This window comes from Aulostomus chinensis, chromosome 1 (genome assembly GCF_037954235.1).
Source record: "Aulostomus chinensis isolate RoL2024-O1b breed Wild chromosome 1, RoL_Achi_v1.0, whole genome shotgun sequence".
NCBI lineage: Eukaryota > Metazoa > Chordata > Actinopteri > Syngnathiformes > Aulostomidae > Aulostomus > Aulostomus chinensis.
Window position 1 is genome coordinate 25,020,239 of NC_141320.1, and position 14,237 is coordinate 25,034,475.

The 14,237-nt window shown below is 39.1% G+C and overlaps 1 non-coding gene across 1 annotated transcript; it reads left to right on the forward strand.

The window, feature by feature from the left end:
- Positions 1-13,769: 13,769 nt before the first annotated feature.
- On the forward strand, positions 13,770-13,842 carry trnak-cuu (transfer RNA lysine (anticodon CUU)). Its single transcript has one exon. It is a non-coding gene; the product is annotated as a tRNA-Lys (tRNA).
- The last annotated feature ends 395 nt before the right edge of the window (positions 13,843-14,237 follow it).

A 14,237-nucleotide genomic window follows, 5' to 3' on the forward strand; every position in this document is an offset into this window, starting at 1 on the left:
AACTCTCACCACATCACTGTAGCATCATTTCTTAGGTAAATAGCAACCCTCATTACATCACTGTAGTATCATTTTGCGGTTCGTAGCAACTCTCACTACATTACTGTAGCATCATTTCTTAGGGAAGTATCAACTCTCATTACACCGCTTTAGCTTTATTTTGAAATTACTATCAACTCTCATTTCATCACTGTAGCATCATTTCTTAGGTTAGTAGCAACTCCCATGACATCACTGTAGCATCATTTTGAGGTTTGTAGCAACTCTCATTCCATCACTGTTGCATCATTTTGAGGATCGTAGCAACTCTCATGACATCACTTTAGCATGATTTTGAAATTACTATCAACTCTCACCACAACACTGTCAGTATAATTTCTTAGGTTAGTAGCAACTGTCATAACATCACTGTAGCATCATTTTGAGGATCGTAGCAACTCTCACCACATCACTGTAGCATCATTTTGAGGATCGTAGCAACTCTCAATACATCATTGTCGCATCATTTTGAGGATAGTCGCAACTCTCACGACATTACTGTAGCATCATTTCTTAGGTTTGTAGCAAATCTAATTACATCACTCTAGCATCATTTTGAGATTCGTAGCAACTCTCATTACATCACTGTAGCATCATTTTGCGATTCGTAGCAAACCTCACTACATCACTGTAGCATCATTTCTTAGGGAAGTAGCAACTCTCATTACACCGCTTTAGCATCATTTTGAAATTACTATCAACTCTCATTACATCACTGTAGCATCACTTCTTAGGTTTGTAGCTACTCTCATTACATCACTTTAGCATCATTTTGAGATTAGTATCAATTGTCACTACATCACTGCCACCTCATTTTGAGGATCGTAGCAGCTCTCACCACATCACTGTCGCATCATTTTGAGAATCGTAGCAACTCTCACTACATCACTGTCGTATCATTTTGAGGATAGTCGCAACTCTCGTGACATTACTGTCGCATCATTTTGAGATTCGTGGCAACTCTCATTACATAACTGTAGCATCATTTTGAGGTTCATAGCAACTCTCACCACATCACTGTACCATCATTTCTAAGGTAAGTAGCAACTCTCATTACATCACTTTAGCATGATTTTGAAATTACTATCAACTCTCACCACATCACTGTAGCATCATTTCTTAGGTTTGTAGCAACTCTCATTAAATCACTCTAGCATCATTTGGACATTTGTAGCAACTCTCATTACATCACTGTAGCATCATTTCTTAGGTTTGTAGCAACTCTCATTACATCACTCTAGCATCATTTGGACATTTGTAGCAACTCTCATTACATCACTGTCGCATCATTTTGAGGATAGTCGCAACTCTCACAACATGACTGGAGCATCATTTTGAGATTCGTAGCAACTCTCATTACATCACTGTAGCATCATTTTGAGGTTCGTAGCAACTCATTACATCACTGTAGCATCATTTCTTCGGTAAGTAGCAACTCTCACTACATCACTGTCACATCATTTTGAGGATAGAGGCAACTCTCACGACATTACTGTAGAATTATTTTGAGGTTTTAAGCAACTCTCACAACATTACTGTAAGCATCATTTTGAGCATCGTAGCAACTCTCACTACATCACTGTACCATCATTTTGAGCATCGTAGCAACTCTCACTACATCACTGTACCATCATTTTAGATTAGTCGCAACTCTCAATACATCACTGTCGCATCATTTCTTAGGTTAGTAGCAACCCTCATTACATCACTGTAGCATCATTTCTTAGGTAAATAGCAACCCTCATTACATCACTGTAGCATCATTTTGCGGTTCGTAGCAACTCTCACTACATCACTGTAGCATCATTTCTTAGGGAAGTATCAACTCTCATTACACCGCTATAGCTTTATTTTGAAATTACTATCAACTCTCACTACATCACTGTAGCATCATTTCTTAGGTTAGTAGCAAATCCCATGACATCACAGTAGCATCATTGTGAGGTTTGTAGCAACTCTCACTACATTACTGGAAGCATCAGTTTGAGCTTTGTAGCAACTCTCAATACATCATTGTCGCATCATTTTGAGGATAGTCGCAACTCTCACGACATTACTGTAGCATCATTTCTTAGGTTTGTAGCAAATCTCGTGACATCACTCTAGCATCATTTTGAGGATCATAGCAACTCTCACGACATCACTTTAGCGTGATTTTGAAATTACTATCAACTCTCACCACATCACTGTTAGCATCATTTTGAGTTCATTAGCAATTCTTACTACATCATTGTCGCATCATTTTGAGATCATTAACAATTCTTTTGACATCACTGTCGCATTACTTAGAGGTTCGAAGCAACTCTTACTACTTTACTGCACCATTATTTTTAGGTTCGTAGCAACCCTTACTAAGTGACTGTCATAATCACTTCGAGGTTGTTCGAAACACTTACTACATTCCTGGAAGCATCACTGAGTTAATTCGCAACTATCACTACATTACTGTTAGCATCATTTTGAGTTCATTAGCTATTCTTCCGACATCACTGTCGCATTATTTTGAGGTTCTTAGCAACTCTTAGTACATGACTGTAAGCATCACTTTGAGGTTATTCGAAAGTTTCACTCCATTACTGTTAGCATCATTTTGAGTTCATTAGCAATTCTTACTAAATCACTGTCGCATCATTTTGAGATCTTTAGCAATTCTTCTGACATCACTGTCGCATTTTTTTGAGGTTCGTAGCAACTCTTACTGCATGACTGTCAGAATCACTTTGAGGTTTTTCGAAACACTTACTACATTACTGTCAGCATCACTTTTAGTTCATTAGCAACTATCACTACATTGCTGTTAGCATCATTTTTAGGTTTGTAGCAACTCTTACTACATGACTTTCAACATCACTTTGAGGTTATTCGAAATGTTCACTCCATTACTGTTAGCATCATTTTGAGTTCATTAGCAATTCTTCCGACATCACTGTCGCAATATTTTGAGATTTGTAGCAACTTTTACTACATTACTGTCGCATTATTTTGAGGTTCGTACCAACTCTTAGTACATGACTGTCAGCATCACTTTGAGGTTATTCGAAACGTTCACTCCATTACTGTTAGCATCATTTTGAGTTCATTCGCAATTCTTACGAAATCACTGTCGCATCATTTTAAGATCTTGAGCAATTCTTCTGACATCACTGTCGCAATATTTTAATGTTCGTAGCAACTCTTACTACATGACTGTCAGCATCACTTTAGGTTGTTCGAAAACTCTGACTACATTACTGTAAGCATCAATGAGTTTATTAGCAACTATCACTACATTACTGTTAGCATCATCTTGAGTTCATGAGCAATTCTTACGACATCACTTTCCCTACAGTTTGAGATCATTACCAATTCTTCTTACATCACTGTCGCATTATTTTGAGGTTCGTAGCAACTCTTACTACATGACTGTCAGCATCAATTTGAGGTTATTCGAAACACTTACTACATTACTGTAAGCATCACTGAGTTGATTAGCAACTATCACTGCATTACTGTTAGCATCATCTTGAGTTCATTAGCAATTCTTCCGACATCACTGTCGCAATATTTTGAGGTTCGTAGCAACATTTACGACATTACTGTCGCATTATTTTGAGGTTCGTAGCAACTCTTAATGCATGACTGTCAGCATCACTTTGAGGTTGTTCGAAACTCTTGCTACATTACTGTAAGCATCACTGAGTTGATTAGCAACTATCACTACATTATTGTTAGCATCGTTTTGAGTTCAATTGCAATTCTTACGACATCACTGTCAGCATCATTTTTTATTTACTCGCAACTCAAATCACATGACTGTCAGCATCACTTTGAGGTTGTTCGAAACACTTTCTACATTACTGTAAGCATCACTGCGTTGATTAGCAACTATCACTACATTACTGTTAGCATCATCTCGAGTTCATTAGAAATTCTTCCGACATCACTGTCGCAATATTTTGAGGTTCGTAGCAACTTTTACGACATTACTGTCGCATTATTTTAAGGTTCGTTGCAACACTTACTACATGACTGTCAGCATCACTTTGAGGTTATTCGAAACTTTCACTCCATTAATGTTAGCATCATTTTGAGTTCTTAGCAATTCTTACTAAATCACTGTAGCATCATTTTGAGAACATTAGCAATTCTTCTGACATCACTGTCGCATTTTTTTGAGGTTCGTAGCAACTCCTACTACATTACTGTCAGCATCACTTTGAGGTTGTGCCAAAACACTTACTACATTACTGTCAGCATCACTTTGAGTTTATTAGCAACTATCACTACATTACTGTTAGCATCATTTTGAGTTCATTAGCAATTCTTCCTACATCAGTGTCGCATCATTTTGAGATCATTACCAATTCTTCTGACATCACTGTCGCATCATTTTTACATCTTTAGCAATTTTTTGACATCACTGTCGCATTATTTTGAGGTTCGTAGCAACTCTAACTAAATGACTGTCAGCATCACTTTGAAGTTATTCGAAAGTTTTCCTCCATTACTGTTAGCATCATTTTGAGTTCATCAGCAATTCTTACGAAATCACTGTCGCATCATTTTGAGATCATGAGCAATTCTTCTGACATCACTGTCACATTATTTTGAGGTTCGTAGCAACTCTTACGACATTACTCTTGCATTATATTGAGGTTTGTAGCAACTCTTACTACATGACTGTCAGCATCACTTTGAGGTTATTCGAAACACTTACTACATTACTTCAAGCATCACTGAGTTGATTAGCAACTATCACTACATTACGTTTAGCATCATTTTAAGTTCATTAGCAATTCTTCCGACATAACTGTTGCAATATTTTGAGGTTCGTCGCAACTTTTACTACATTACTGTCACATTATTTTGAGGTTCGTAGCAACTCTTAGTACATGACTTTCAGCATCACTTTGAGGTTATTCGAAACGTTCACTCCATTACTGTTAGCATCATTTGAGATCATTAGCAATTCTTCTGACATCACTGTCGCATCATTTTGAGATCTTTAGCAATTCTTCCGACATCACTGTCGCAATATTTTGAGGTTCGTAGCAACTTTTACTACATTACTGTCGCATTATTTTGAGGTTCGTAGCAACTCTTAGTACATGACTGTCAGCATCACTTTGAGGTTATTCGAAACGTTCACTCCATTACTGTTAGCATCATTTTGAGTTCATGAGCAATTCTTCTGACATCACTGTAACATTATTTTGAGGTTCGTAGCAACTTTTACTACATTACTTTCGCATTATTTTGAGGTTTGTAGCAACACTTACTACATGACTGTCAGCATCACTTCCAGGTTATTCGAAAGTTTCACTCCATTACTGTTAGCATCATTTTGAGTTCATTAGCAATTCTTACTAAATCACTGTCGCATCATTTTGAGATCATTAGCAATTCTTCTGACATCACTGTAACATTATTTTGAGGTTCGTAGCAACTTTTACTACATTACTTTCGCATTATTTTGAGGTTTGTAGCAACACTTACTACATGACTGTCAGCATCACTTCCAGGTTATTCGAAAGTTTCACTCCATTACTGTTAGCATCATTTTGAGTTCATTAGCAATTCTTATTACATCACTGTCGCATCATTTTGAGATCATTAGCAATTCTTCCGACATCACTGTCGCATTATTTTGAGGTCCGTAGCAACTCTTAGTACAAGAATGTCAGCATCACTTTGAGATTATTCGAAACTTTCACTCCATTACTTTTAGCATCATTTTGAGTTCATGAGCAATTCTTACTAAACCACTGTCGCATCATTTTGAGATCTTTAGCAATTCTTCCGACATCACTGTCGCAATATTTTGAGGTTGGTAGCAACACTTACTACATTACTGTAAGCATCACTGGGTTGATTAGCAACTATCACTACATTACTGTTAGCATCATTTTGAGTTCATTAGCAATTCTTCCGACATCACTGTCGCAATATTTTGAGGTTCGTAGCAAATTTTACTACATCACTGTCGCATTATATTGAGGTTCGTAGCAACGCTTACTTCATGACTGTCAGCATCACTTTGAGGTTATTCGAAACACTTACTACATTACTGTAAGCATCACTGAGTTGATTAGCAACTATCACTACATTGCTGTTCGCATCATTTTGAGTTCATTACCAATTCTTCCGACATCACTGTCACAATATTTTGAGGTTCGTAGCAACTTTTACTCCATTACTGTCGCATTATTTTGAGGTTCGTAGCAACACTTACTACATGACTGTCAGCATCACTTTGAGGTTATTCGAACGTTTCGCTCCATTACTGTTAGCATCATTTTGAGTTCATTAGCAATTCTTACTACATCACTGTCGCATCATTTTGAAATCATGAGTAATTCTTCCGACATCACTGTCATATTATTTTGAGGTTCGTAGCAACTCTTACTACATTATTGTAGCATTATTTTAAGGTTCGTAGCAACTCTTACTATATTACTGTCAGCATCACTTTGAGTTTATTAGCAACTATCACTGCATTACTGTTAGCTTCATTTTGAGTTCATTCGCAATTCCTCCGACATCACTGTCGCAATATTTTGAGGTTCGTAGCAACTTTTACTCCATTATTGTCGCATTATTTTGAGGTTCGTAGCAACTCTTCGTACATGACTGTCAGCATCACTTTGAGGTTGTTCGAAACACTTACTACATTACTGTTAGCATCACTGAGTTGATTAGCAACTATCACTACATTACTGTTAGCATCATTTTGAGTTCATTAGCAATTCTTACGACATCACTGTCCCATCAGTTTGAGATCATTACCAATTCTTCTGACATCACTGTCGCATCATTTTGAGATCTTTAGCAATTCTTCTGACATCACTGTCGCATTATTTTGAGGTTCGTAGCAACTCTTACTACATGACTGTCAGCATCACTTTGAGGTTGTTCCAAAACACTTACTACATTACTGTAAGCATCACTGACTTGATTAGCAACTATCACTACATTACTGTTAGCATAATTTTGAGTTCATTAGCAATTCTTCCGACATCACTGTCGCAATATTTTGAGTTTCGCAGAAACTCTTACTACATGACTGTCAGCATCACTTTGAGGTTATTCGAAAGTTTCACTCCATTACTGTTAGCATCATTTTGAGTTCATTAGCAATTCTTCTGACATCACTGTCGCATCATTTTGAGATCATTAGCAATTCTTCTGACATCACTGTCGCATTATTTTGAGGTTATTAGCATCTTTTAGGACATTGCTGTCGCATTATTTTGAGGTTCGTAGTAACTCTTACTACATGACTTTCAGCATCACTTTGAGGTTGTTCGAAACACTTACTACATTACTGTAAGCATCACTGAGTTTATTAGCAACTATCACTACATTACTGTTAGCATCATTTTGAGTTCATTCGCAATTCCTCCGACATCACTGTCGCAATACTTTGAGGTTCGTAGCAACTTTTACGACATTATTGTCGCATTATTTTGAGGTTTGTAGCAACTCTTCGTAAATGACTGTCAGCATCACTTTGAGGTTATTCGAAACGTTCACTCCATTACTGTTAGCATCTTTTTGAGTTCATTAGCAATTCTGACTAAATCACTGTCGAATCATTTTGAGATCATTAGCAATTCTTCCGACATCACTGTCGCAATATTTTGAGGTTCGTAGCAACTCTTACTACATTATTGTTGCATAATTTTAAGGTTCGTAGCAACTCTTACTACATTACTGTCAGCATCACTTTGAGTTTTTTAGCAACTATCACTACATTACTGTTAACATCATTTTGAGTTCATGAGCAATTCTCACGACATCACTGTAGCATTGAATTGAGTTCATTAGCAACTCTTACTAAATGACTGTCAGCATCACTTTGAGGTTATTCGAAAGTTTCACTCCATTACTGTTAGCATCATTTTGAGTTCATTAGTAATTCTTCCGACATCACTGTCATATTATTTTGAGGTTCGTAGCAACTCTGACTACATTACTGTCAGCATCACTTTTCAGGTTGTTCGAAACACTTACTACATTACTGTAAGCATCATTTTGAGTTCATTCGCAATTCTTCTGACATCACTGTCACATTATTTTGAGGTTCGTAGCAACTCTTACTACATTACTGTCAGCATCACTTTGAGTTTTTTAGCAACTATCACGACATTACTGTTAGCATCATTTTGAGTTCATGAGCAATTCTCACGACATCAATGAAGCATTGAATTGAGTTCATTAGCAACTCTTACTAAATGACTGTCAGCATCACTTTGAGGGTGTTCGAAACACTTACTACATTACTGTAAGCATCACTGACTTGATTAGCAACTACCACTACATTACTGTTAGCATCATCTTGAGTTCATTAGCAATTCTTCCGACATCACTGTCGCAATATTTTGAGGTTCGTAGCAAGTTTTACTACATTACTTTCGCATTTTTTTGAGGTTTGTAGCAACGCTTACGACATAACAGTTGCATTATTTTAAGGTTCGGAGCAACACTTACTACATGTCTGTCAGCATCACTTTGAGGTTATTCGAAACTTTCACTCCATTACTGTTAGCATCTTTTTGAGTTCGTTAGCAATTCTTATTACATCACTGTTGCATCATTTTGAGATCATTAGCAATTCTTCCGACATCACTGTCGCATCATTTTGAGATCATTAGCAATTCTTCTGACATCACTGTCACATTATTTTGAGGTTCGTAGCAACTCTTACTACATTACTGTCAGCATCACTTTGAGTTTTTTAGCAACTATCACTACATTACTGTTAGCATCATTTTGAGTTTATGAGCAATTCTTACGACATCACTGAAGCATTGAATTGAGTTCATTAGCAACACTTACTACATGACTGTCAGCATCACTTTGAGGTTATTCGAAACGTTCACTCCATTACTGTTAGCATCATTTTGAGTTCATTAGCAATTCTTACTAAATCACTGTCGCATCATTTTGAGATCATTAGCAATTCTTCTGACATCACTGTCACATTATTTTGAGGTTCGTAGCAACTCTTACTACATTACTGTCAGCATCACTTTGAGTTTTTTAGCAACTATCACTACATTACTGTTAGCATCATTTTGAGTTTATGATCAATTCTCACGATATCACTGTAGCATTGAATTGAGTTCATTAGCAACTCTTACGAAATGACTGTCAGCATCACTTTGAGGGTGTTCGAAACTCTACATTACATTACTGTTAGCATCATCTTGAGTTCATTAGCAATTCTTCCGACATCACTGTCGCATTATTTTGAGGTTCCTAGCAAGTCTTACTTCATGACTGTCAGCATCACTTTGAGGTTGTTCGAAACACTTACTACATTACTGTTAGCATCACTGACTTGATTAGCAACTACCACTACATTACTGTAAGCATCATTTTGAGTTCATGAGCAATTCTTCCGACATCACTGTCGCAATATTTTGAGGTTCGTAGCAACTTTTACTACATTACTGTCGCATTATTTTGAGGTTTGTAGCAACTCTTACTACATTGTTGTTGCATTATTTTAAGGTTCGTAGCAACACTTACTACATGACTGTCAGCATCACTTTGAGGTTATTCGAAACGTTCACTCCATTACTGTTAGCATCATTTTGAGTTCATTAGCAATTCTTACTAAATCACTGTCGCATCATTTTGACATCATTAGCAATTCTTCTGACATCACTGTCACATTATTTTGAGGTTTGTAGCAACTCTTGCTACATGACTGTCAGCATCACTTTGAGGTTGTTCAAAACTCTGACTACATTACTGTAAGCATCACTGAGTTGATTAGCAACTATCACTACATTACTGTTAGCATTATTTTGAGTTCATTAGCAATTCTTACTCCATCACTGTCGCATCATTTTAAGATCATTAGCAATTCTTCTGACATCACTGTCACATTATTTTGAGGTTTGTAGCAACTCTTACTACATGACTGTCAGCATCACTTTGAGGTTATTCGAAACTTTCACTACATTACTGTTAGCATCACTTTGATATCATTAGCAACTATCACTACATTACTCTTAGCATCATTATGAGTTCATTAGCAATTCTTCCGACATCACTGTAGTATTATTTTGTGGTAAGTAGCAACTCTTACTACATGACTGTCAGCATCACTTTGAGGTTATTCGAAACTTTCACTACATTTCTGTTCGCATCATTTTGAGATCATTAGCAATTCTTCTGACATCACTGTAACATTATTTTGAGGTTTTGAGGTACCTTTGTTTGTAACCGATCTGCTGACCAGCGAGACGCCACCACGCACGGCTGTCGGCTCCGTAAAGGAGGGAGAGGAAGTGGAAAGGACGGAGAAGGGTCGGACCAGGTCTATTTCTAGGTGACCACTCACTATCGTCTGCCACACTGCCCCTCATGGTGGGGAGTGTAGCGCTATCCTACCACAGTACATTTGTTTCATTCTTTTGCTCTTGCACTTTAATTAAAATGGACTTGACTTGAGAATGTTTTGTTTCAAAATATAGAAGAATTCCCAGATTTATAGGTATCATGAGTATGAAGTTGCACTTGCACCCGGTGGGAAAATGTCCTCTGCATTTGACTCTAACTATGTAGGAGCAGTGGTAGCAGTGTCAGCCTGGGGGCTTGGTCAAGATCAATGACAGGAGTAGCAGACAGGTAATATCCATAGCATGCATGTTGTTTTAGAGGAGTAAGGGTACACTGTTGGTCTCTCACCTGATGCGCTGTCATCAGCACAAATGATCTGTTCCTAAACATCAAAATCTACCATCCCCCTGATTGTTTTTTACAACTGGAGTACTGGTTAACACTTTAGAAAGCCTTCATTCAGAGCTGTGAAGAACCTTGAACCTGATATCCCAGACATCAAAGTGGGCCACTAACTGGCCAGATGAAGCTATGCTAGGCTGCTGTACTCTGAAGAGCTAAAGTAGCAGCTTCTGAGAGGGATGCTAACCTGGATGTGTTCATCTCCTACTTTAATATCAGCCCCCAACTTGGAGCTCTGACAGCCTCCAGCTTTTTGTTCCTGTTTCTGCTTCAGTCAACAGGGAACTCCAACCTGCAGTAGAATCTTCAACAATGGAATAGAAAAGAGAGGAAGAAAAACTAGAATAAACTTACAAAGCTGAGAAATGTTCATGAAGAAGAAAGGCACACGTTATGATTGAGGCCAGAAACTAAAACTCCACACCAAATGTACTTTGACTTGTAGGATAATGAACTTGAATATGTTGAAACAGCAGATCAATGAATCCACTACCACACAACAAGATGATGACCCCCTACCACAAGATGGCGTCACAGATCCTGACGCTCTGAGCAGGAAACACCGAGCAAAACATTACAACAAAGCTCCTGTTGTTCCCTCCAGGAAAAACTGTGGCTCTGATGAGAAAAGGATCCCAGCCTCCTCTGAGGATCCATGGCCGCACCATTGGGTAGAAGGATGAGGGGGTCGGCACCAGGAGGAACCCTGGTGTCTCCGATGCAGGGAAGATGGAGCAGTGAAGAGGCCACATTGTGGCGTCCTAAAGAGGACATTTGGTGGAGCCTGAGACAGCAAACATCACGCCCCCTTCATCAGAAGAACCACAGCACCAGAAGAAAGAATCCTGGCAGTGACGACAGGGAGGATCAGGGTGACCTCCTCACCTCCACCTTTGAACCTTCAAATGAACTTTAAAAAGCTTTAGAGTGGAGAAGGATTTTAAAACATTTTATTGTTTTTTCCTTTCATTCTCATTTGTGTGATTGTCTGATTTATTAGAAATAAACACTGTCTGCTGGGTTTACATTGACTGTGATTCTCTTTTTGCATGCAAGTTGAAAGTTCTGCCAATAAAAACACGAGTATTTGAAGACCAAAGGAAGGACCCCCAAAGTCAGGACCCTGAGATCAAAGTGAGCGCTCTGATCTCAGAGGTCTGGAATATTTCCCATTCCATGGCCCTTCAAATAAGAGCCCTGTGTCTCTGTCTCAAAGTTTTCAACCGTATTTGTTTGTTAAATTAAAACCAGATGACCACTGTGGTCCTTTTTACACGGTAAGTAAAGCACAGATGCCCTGGTGGACCTGTTGGCACCCTGGACTTTGAATCCAGTGACCTGAGTCCAAGTCTCCGTTCCAGCAGGTTTCCTGCAGCCTTCAGCAGAGCTGCCATGTTTCTCTGTAGAGAACTAAGTGATGCTCTCAGCAGGTTGAGGGCACCACCAACAAGTGAGGGATGAACCTCTGACTTCCTTCTTGTCAAACAGGAAACTCCTAATACCTCATTTGAGTAAAGTACCTCATATTCCTGACATCCAAGTAGTAGTGAAGTGGAGGAAGAAGGGAGGAGATCTCCAACAGGATCCTTCTTTCCTCTGTCCTCCTTGATCTCATGGATCACCACAGTCAAGGGGAGACCCAAGCTCCCGGATGGATCTGGCACTCAGGAACTGCTGAGTTTTCCAGTGGACTTTGTTCCATCCATGGTTCAGGAACAGGACTCCTCCTGGTTAATCTGGTATCTTTCCACCCAACTGTGGGTTCTTGGAGAATTTTTCATGTCGTGTCAAGAAATCAGGCTGGTGGGTTTTTCAATGAGAGAAATTCTGGTAACTTAATTAAGTGGCATGTTTGTTGAAGCAGTAATTAACTGATAAATTAAGGAAGGCCTGGCCAGTCTTTGCTCCCAGGTCATACGATGGAGTTAGAAAGTCCTGAATAAATCTGGAGTTCCATGATTTCCTTGTGGTTCTTGTTCCTTTTGTCCATGTAGTCTGGAACAAGAGCAAGATGAACCTCCAAATAGCAACAGTTCGTATTGCAGGTGATGTCAAGTTGTATTTAGAGGAACCTCCTCATTGTGTTTGGTTCCAGGGTGGAAGGGTGAGCCCTCTGGACTCTGGATCAGTGATCCCAGTTCAAGTCTCAGAAGGACCTTCCTGTCTGGAAGGTGTCCCATGTAACAAACTGATCAAGAGATGCAATGTGGTTCAAATGTTCTGGTTCATTTCTTGTCCTTTAGAAAAATGAAATTCATTTCTTACTGCCATGAACTCAGACTGTGTGTTTAATGTTAACAATAAATAAACCAACTAAGGAGCCAGTAGCTCCTGTGGAAAAAATTCTACTTTGTCAGTGAATTAATTCAGTCTGCATCTAAATATCTGTCAGGATGGCTGAGCGGTCTAAGGCGCTGCGTTTAGGTCGCAGTCGCTCCTGGAGGCGTGGTTCAAATCCCACTTCTGACAAAGGACATTTTCTCCACATTCCTATGCATCCACAATGGTACATTCCAAACCCAGTTGAAGCTGCTCTCCACTGATGGGAGTGAGTGGTTGAACTGGTAGCAGAAGAGGCAAAGGAGCTTCCCTGTGATGTCCCAACATCGCCTGGTTTCCTCCAACATGGAGCAGCCACCAAAACTGAACTTCAAATGTTGGATCAAAGTCTACTGATCCACCTGTCTCATGTTGATGAGGTCATCCAGCCTGATGATCTCTAGGTTCTCCTTTGAGTGTTTCCCTCTGGGAGAGTTCTCTCTCTGTAACTTGTGTGTGTGTTTGCTCGTATCCTGTTTCTCCTTGACAGCACTTTAGTGTTTTTACCACTGGTGTCTCATCAGTGGTTCACCTTTTATTTGACTTCTTTGTCAAAGATGAAGGTGTTTGTGGTCATTCATCAATCATGTGATGGCTCATGTGACTGTGAGTCTGATGAAGAGCTTGTAGCGTCTCTCACTCTGATCACTTCAGGCTATTGAAGATACTCAGATGTAGCCTAACTAGCTCAGTCGGTAGAGCATGAGACTCTTAATCTCAGGGTCGTGGGTTCAAGCCCCACGTTGGGCGTTCATCTTGAACATCCCTGCTTGTCCTCTCACTTTCTGCAGCTGTGATTGGGAATTGTAAGAAAAATCACTGAATGAACAACACAAACACAGACTGTGTCTGAAGTTCCACACCTGCACCCGACTCAGAATGAAAAACCAGTGTGGACTCAATTGTATCCACTGTCAATCCTGATTCTGGAGAAATTTCTTTGTGTGTTTTGATGGACGCGAGCCAAGCAGAAATTTCCCACAATGCCATAGTGTTTGGTCAGTGTTGAGCAGGCGTCAGTCTGACAATGATGTCATATTATTGTGTCATCACTTGACCAGACCCAAAAGTAGGCTCAGGTATCAGTTTCTTCTCAATGCTAATGTCTGCTAGCTTAGTCTGCTACTTTGATGGCTCTGCCTGCT